This window comes from Tachyglossus aculeatus, chromosome 3 (assembly GCF_015852505.1).
Source record: "Tachyglossus aculeatus isolate mTacAcu1 chromosome 3, mTacAcu1.pri, whole genome shotgun sequence".
Lineage (NCBI taxonomy): Eukaryota > Metazoa > Chordata > Mammalia > Monotremata > Tachyglossidae > Tachyglossus > Tachyglossus aculeatus.
In genome coordinates this window covers 36590184-36598006 of record NC_052068.1, presented here as the reverse complement: position 1 = coordinate 36598006, position 7823 = coordinate 36590184, and the positions used below count along the sequence as shown (strand labels likewise).

The following is a 7823-nucleotide window of genomic DNA, read 5'->3' as shown; positions in this document are numbered from 1 at the left end:
AATAAACACTTTTATTAGTATTATTAATAATAATAATTATTAATTATTAATAATTATTAATAATACTGCTGGGAAGCAGCATGGCTCAGTGGAAAGAGCAACGGGCTTTGGTATCAGAGGTCATGGGTTCAAACCCTGACTCTGCCAACTGTCAGCTGTGTGACTTTGGGCAAGTCACTTCACTTAGAGAAGCAGCGTGGCTCAGTGGAAAGAGCCCGGGCTTTGGAGTCAGAGGTCTTGGGTTCAAATCCCGACTCCACCACATGTCTGCTGTGTGACCTTGGGCAAGTCACTTCACTTCTCTGTGCCTCAGTTACCTCATCTGTAAAATGGGGATGAAGACTGTGAGCCCCACGTGGGACAACTTGATCACCTTGTATCCCCCCAGCGCTTAGAACAGTGCTCTGCACATAGTAAGCGCTTAATAAATGCCATTATTATTATTATTATTATTATTATCATCCAGGGGTCAGCCCAGCACAGTTGCAATCTGGAAGAGTTCTTCAGGGCTAGGTATTCTTTGTGTGCTGATGATCAAAAAAATAAAACAAAATTGGTATTTATTAAGTACTTACTATGTGCAGGCACTGTTCTATGTGTGGGGATGGATACAAGCAGGTCAGGCTGGACATGGTCCCTGTCCACAAAGGCCTTACAGTCTCAAGCCTCATTTTACAGATGAGGGAACTGAGGCACAGAGAAGTGAAGTGACTTGCCCAAGGTCACACAGCAGACAAATGGGAAGCAGCATAGCATAGTGGACAGACCATGGGCCTGAGAGTCAGGAGGTTATATGTTCTAATCTCGGTTCTGCTACTTGTCTGCTGGGTAACCTTGGGCAAGTCACTTTGCTTCTCTGGGCCTCAGTTACCTCATCTGTAAAATGGGGAGTGAGGCAGTGAGCCCCATGTGGGACAGGAACGGTGTCCAACCTAATTTGCTTGTATCCTGGTGCTTAGTACAGTCCCTGGCACATAGCAAGCACTTAATAAATACCACAATTATTATTAAGTGATGGAGCCGGGATTAATAATAATAATGCTAATGATGGTATTTGTTAAGCTCTGACTATATGCAAAGCACTGTTCTAAGTGCTGGGGGGATACAAGGTGATCAGGTTGTCCGACATGGGGCTCACAATCTTAATCCCCATTTTACAGATGAGGTAACTGAGGCACAGAGAAGTCAAGTGACTTGCCCAAAGTCACACAGCTGACAAGTGGCGGAGCCGGGATTAGAACCCATAACCTGACTCCCAAGGCCGTGCTCTTTCCACTGAGTCACACTGCTTCTCACTGAGCCAAGCTGCTTCATGATTAAAACCCACGACCTTCTGACTGTCAGTCCCGATCAGCATTGGGAGGAGGGACAGGGGGCTGAGCAGAGGGATCAGACCCCAGGGGACCTGCTCAAGGAGGAGTCCTGAGTTATCGAAGAAGACTGCAAGGACTAGGGAGCAAAGGAGACGGGTTTGGGAGGACCCTGGCTCTGGATGGGCCTAGAATTGTTTACCAGACAGAAGCAGGTCCTCTCAGGGGGAAGGAATGTCTGGACAGGAAGAGACTGACTTCAGCCTGGCTCCCTGGCTGTCCTGGTTTTGGTTTCATTCCAGAACAACACTGATCTGGATCCATTTAGGGGAAGCAGTCAGGGTGGACGCTCGGGCCTTCAAAGGGAAGCCAAAGATGGGCCCCCGCAGCCACCGATGGCCAGTGGACTAATAATAATAATAATAATAATAATAATGGCATTTATTAAGCGCTTACTATGTGCAAAGCATTGTTCTAAGCGCTGAGGAGGTTACAAGGTGATCAGGTTGTCCCACGGGGGGCTCACAGTCTTAATCCCCATTTTACAGATGAGGGAATTGAGGCCCAGAGAAGTTAAGTGACTTGCCCAAAGTCACACAGCTGACAATTGGCAGAGCCGGGGTTTGAACCCATGACCTCTGATTCCAAAGCCCGTGCTCTTTCCACTGAGCCACGCTGCTTCTCTACAGTGCTATCCACTCATCTGGTGGCCATGAGGCACAGTGTGGCTGAAGGGTTAGAGCGGGGGCCTGGGAGGACAACTATGTGTGGTGAGAGGACGGAGGAAGAGCCTTAGTCAAGCTTAAAAAGTAACACTGCTGAATGAGCCCAATCAATCAATCACGCATATTTATTGAGCACTTACTGTTGCGCAGAGCACTTGGAAGAGTACAATTTAATCACATATCAGGCACATTCCCCCCCCACAATGAGCTTGCAGTCTAGATGGGAAGACAGACATTAATATAAATAAATAAATTACAGATATGTACATAAGCGCTGTGGGGCTGAGGCGGTGCGGGGGTGGTGAATAAAGAGAACAAATCAGGGTGACACAGAAGGGGAGAAAAGGAAATGAGGGTCTCGTTGGGGAAGGCCTCTTGGAGGAGATTTGTCTTTAATAAGACTTCTAAAGTGGGGGAGAGAAGAGATATGAAGACAGTGGGTGTTCCTGTCCAGAGGCATGGCGTGGGTTAGAGGTCAGTGGCTAGATAGATGACAGTGCACAGGTGGGTATTAGAGGAACGAAGTGTGTGGGCTGGGAGAGCAGGTGATTGAATGGTTTAATGGGGTAGTAGGAGAGCAGCAAGGCGATTGAATGTTTTAAAGCTGAAAGTCAGGATTTTCTGTTTGATGCGGAGGTGGATGAGCAAACACTGGAGGTTCTTGAGGAGTGGGGAAAAATGGACTGAATGTTTTTGTAGGAAAACGATCAGGGCAGCAGAGTGAAGAATGGACTGCAGTGTGATCCCTGTGGAGGCCAGTCAGAGGGTGGCCAGATATCTGGTTTGTACTGAACACTCGGGTTTTCAGTTGTCCTGCTCCCTTCCTGGTCTGGAGAGATGCCAGATGCCTTGCTGTCTGGTCTTTTTATTTTGAGAGTTCATCCTCCCCTCAACTGGCACCTCAGCTCCTGATAATAATAATAATTGTGGTGTTTGTTAAATGCTTACTATGTCCCAGGTACGCTGGAGTAGATACAAGGTAACTGGATTGGACAAAATCTCTGTCCCACAGAGGGCTCACAGTCTTAATACCCATTTTACAGATGAGCTAACTGAGGCACAAAGAAGTTAAGTGAATTGCTGAAGGTCACATATCAGACAAGTGGCAGAGACCGGATTAAAACTCAGATCCGTCTGACTCCCGGGCCTGTAGTCTACGCACCTGGCCAGTTCGCAGGTCCTGTGGCCTGGAAGCAATGCCTGTTTTCAGAGGGCTTAGGGAAGGGAGCGCAAAGACCCTGCAGTAAGTGGTAATGGAGGGAGAGGGGTGAAAGAGATCCCAGACAAATTCTCTGGGTTCAGGTGGCCTCAGACAGACTTCCATAAAATGGTGTTCATGACATAATTAAGTTACAGCTACGTGTCCAGCGTAAAGTGTCTGACACGCTGGGTGTGGCCTGTCTGGTGTCCATCGGGGCCAACAGTGGCATCGGACCACAATAGCTGCCTCCAGGAGCAGCGAAGAAAAGGAGCCCGGTAACTGAATAGACTCCTCATAGACCAAATCCAAAAATGCCAGAGCAGAGCAGACTGTGGCACCGAGCAGCAGGGGCATAGAGGAACACGCATCTGTAAAACGGGGATTAGAACCGTGAGCCCCATGTGGGACAGGGACTGTGTCCAACCTGATTAGTTTATATTCATTCATTCAATCGTATTTATTGAGCGCTTACTGTGTGCAGAGCACTGTACTAAGCGCTTGGGCAGTCCAAGTTGGCAACACATAGAGACGGTCCCTACCCAACAGCGGGCTCACAGTCTAGAAAGGGGAGACAGACAACAAAACAAAACATATTAACAAAATAAAACAAATAGAATAAATCTGTACTAATAAAATAGAGTAATAAATCTGTACAAACATATATCCAGGTGCTGTGGGGAGGGGAAGGAGGTAAGGCGGGGTGGGGGGGGGGGGGGGGGGAGAGGAAGGAGGGGGCTGAGTGTGGAAAGGCCTCCTGGAGGAGGTGAGCTGTCAGTATTCATTCATTCATTCAATCATATTTATTGAGCGCTTACTATGTGCAAGGCACTGTACTAAGCGCTTGGGAAGTACAAGTTGGCAACATATAGAGACAGTCAATCAATCAATCAATCAATCGCATTTATTGAGCACTTACTGTGTGCAGAGCACTGTACTAAGTGCATGGGAAGTACAAGTTGGCAACATATAGAGACAGTCCCTACCTAACAGTGGGCTCACAGTCTCGAAGGGGGAGACAGAGAACAAAACAAAACAAAACATATTAATAAAATAAAATAAATAGAATAAATACATACAAGTAAAATAGAGTCATAAATATGTACAAACATATATGCATATATACAGGTGCAGTGGGGAGGGGAAGGAGGTAAGGCGGGGGGATGGGGAGGGGGGCGGGGGAGGGGGCTCATTCATTCATTCAATCGTATATATTGAGCGCTTACTGTGTGCAGAGCACTGTACAAGTGCTTGGGAAGTACAAGTTGGCAACATATAGAGACAGTCCCTACCCAACAGCGGGCTCACAGTCTATCTATCCCAGCCCTTAGTACAGTATCTGGCACATTGTAAGTGTTTAACCAATACCATTAAAACTCGCCACAAAACCTCTGTTATAGCATACTTCCCCAAGTGTTTAGTGCAGTGTTCTGCACATGGTAAGTGTTCAGCAAATACTGATTAATTGATTATATTAGGCAATAATGGGTCTGTTTATTGTTATACTCTCCCAAGTGCTTAATACAGTACTTAGCACAGAGTAAGTGCTCAATAAATATGACTGATTGATTGATTACCACCTTAAATAGCCACTTAGCAGGGAGTGCAGATGATGCTCACCAGGTGTGAGTTACGTGAGCCCCAGCCTGTGGCTCTTTCTTGTCAGGGGCTCAAATTGCCTCAGCTGCCCAACCACAACTAACAAGCAATCAATCAATCCATCAGTGGTATTTATTGAACACTTACTGTGTGCAGAGTACCGTATTAAGCCCTTGGGAGAGGAGAATACAGTTGGTAGAGATGATCCCTGCCCTTTAGGAGTTTACATTCTACTCTGGGCTGGTCTGTCCCCAATCTCCTCCCTCCTGAGAATGCTTTAGTCTTCATTAGGCAAGGTGAGTGACTGTTATAGTACAGTGCTTTGCACATCATAAGTGTTCAATAAGTATGATTGAATGAATGAATTGCAGTCTCATCCTCTCTGACTTAATAATAATAACAATGATAATAATAATAATGGCATTTAAGTGCTTACTAGGTGCCAGGCTCTGTACTAAGCACTAGAGTGGATATAAGCAAATTGGGTTGGACACAGTCCCTGTCTCACATGGGACTCACAGTCTTAATCCCCATTTTACAGATGAGCAAAGAGAAGCAGCATGGCTCAGTGGAAAGAGCACGGACTTTGGAGTCAGAGGTCATGGGTTCAAATCCCGGGTCTGCCACTTGTCAGCTGTGTGACTTTGGGCAAGTCACTTAACTTTTCTGTGCCTCAGTTACCTCATCTGTAAAATGGGGATTAAGACTCTGAGCCCCACGTGGGATAACCTGATCACCTTGTAACCTTCCCAGTGCTTAGAACAGTGCTTTGCACATAGTAAGCGCTTAATAAATGCCATTATTATTATTATTACATGAGGCAACTGAGATTCAGAGAAGTAAAGTGACTTTCCTAAGGTCACACAGCAGACAAGAAGTAGAGTCAGGATTAGAACCCATGATCTCCTGACTCTCAGACCTGGACTCTTCAACTAGCTGTCCCTGGTTCTACATCCCCCAAACCCTGCCACTGCTCTAGGCCTTATCCTGGGACAGCTTTGGCCCACAACCCAGAGACTTTTCCTTCCATGGACCCGAAGCTCGGCCTCTCCCTGCCATAACTCTGGCTCAGGAGACTCCACTAGCCCTCCCACCACAGGGACCTTGTTCCCACCTATTCCCACCTGTTCCAGGAGATGTGAGCTAACTGATATCTGGTTTCCCAGCACAATTCAGTCCGTCAATCAGTCATTTATTGAGTGCTAACTGTGTGCAAAGCACTGTAGTAAGTGCTTGGGGAAAGTACGATATAACGATAAAAAGTTATATTCCCTGACCACAACGAGCTAAACGGGGAGACAGAGGGTGCTTTTCTGTGTTATTCGATTTCAACACAAGCCTCCCTCTTCCACAACTCCTGACACTGAGTTCCTTGGCTCATACACAGTGCTAGACTTCACATGGGCCGGGGAAGGGAATGCCCAGATTCTGGAAAAAGTGGCCTTTTGATGATCCCTTGGGAGAAACACTGCATGAAATTTGTGTGCTTCTGCAAAATGGTGACTGTGATGCCATCACATTGTATTGTGTGCCAAGCCTAATTTGTGTGATGTCATCTATCAATGGTGTTTATTAATAATAATGGCATTTATTAAGTGATTGCTATGTGCAAAGCACTGTTCTAAGTGCTGGGGAGGTTACAAGGTGATCAAGTTGTCCCACGGGGGGCTCACAGTCTTCATCCCCATTTTACAGATGAGGGAACTGAGGCCCAGAGAAGTTAAGTGACTCGCCCAAGGTCATGCAGCAGACGAATGGCAGCAAACCTCCTGACTCCCAGGGCCATGCTCTATCCCTATGCCATACTGCTTATCTATCGATGGTTATCGATTGATCTCTGGTATGTACTGAGCGCTCGCTTGCTTTGTGGAGAGCCCCACACAAAACGCTCGGGAGAGTACACTACAACAGAGTTGGTAGATGGGACCCCTGCCCACAAGGAGTTTAGAGGAGGAGTTGGGCGTTAAAAACAGACTATTGGATTGGTTTCAGCACACCCCACAGACAAACGTTTGAAGTCAATGCCAGCCAATGACAAAGTAACAAATAATCTTTAGGAGGCGTGAAGATGTAGCCATCTAGTCTCGGCTTGCTACCGCTTCAGCAGAACCCTTTAATTTTTGCCTCATGATGGCTTCTGCTTAGTTACTCGGTTTTATGAAGAAAAATTGGATTTCGCACCTGCAGTATTGGGGAACATCCAGCTCCTCAATTTTACTCGCTTTTGGCCCGCTACACATCTGCCATACACCCCCTGGCCTGGAATGCCCCCCCCTCCCCACATCCGCCGAGCTAGCTCTCTTCCTCCCTTCAAGGCCCTACTGAGAGCTCACCTCCTCCAGGAGGCCTTCCCAGACTGAGCCCCCTCCTTCCTCTTCCCCTCCTTCCCCTCTCCATCCCTCCCGCCTTACCTCCTTCCCTTCCCCACAGCACCTGTATATATGTATATATGTTTGTACGTATTTATTACTCTGTTTATTTATTTATTTTACTTGTACATATCTATTCTATTTATTTTATTTTGTTAATATGTTTTGTTTGTTCTCTGTCACCCCCTTCTAGACTGTGAGCCCACTGTTGGGTAGGGACCGTCTCTATGTGTTGCCAACTTGTACTTCCCAAGTGCTTAGTACAGTGCTCTGCACACAGTAAGCACTCAATAAATACAATTGATTGATTAAGTGACTTGCCCAAAGTCACACAGCTGACAATTGGAGCCGGGATTTAAACCCATTGAACCCATGACCTCTGACTCCAAAGCCCTTACTCTTTCCACTGAGCCACGCTGCTTCTCTAAAATGTAGCTGGCCCATATGGAGAACGAACCTGTGACCTTGATGTTTATTGAGAGATTACTGTGTGTTAGCACTGTACTAAATGCTTGGGAGAATACAATTTGACAGAGTTGGTAGACATGTTCCCTGTCTCCTTGTCTGTTGTCTGGGAGGCTGTCAGCAGTCTGCCCAGGGAAGGTTGGGGTAACAATAGAGT

General features: G+C 46.7%; 1 non-coding gene across 1 annotated transcript; it reads right to left on the bottom strand.

Annotated features, from left to right (window-relative positions):
- Positions 1–628: 628 nt before the first annotated feature.
- LOC119925944 lies at positions 629–774 on the bottom strand. The gene has a single exon (XR_005449866.1). It is a non-coding gene; the product is annotated as a small nucleolar RNA ACA59 (small nucleolar RNA).
- Between the last annotated feature and the right edge of the window lie 7049 nt (positions 775–7823).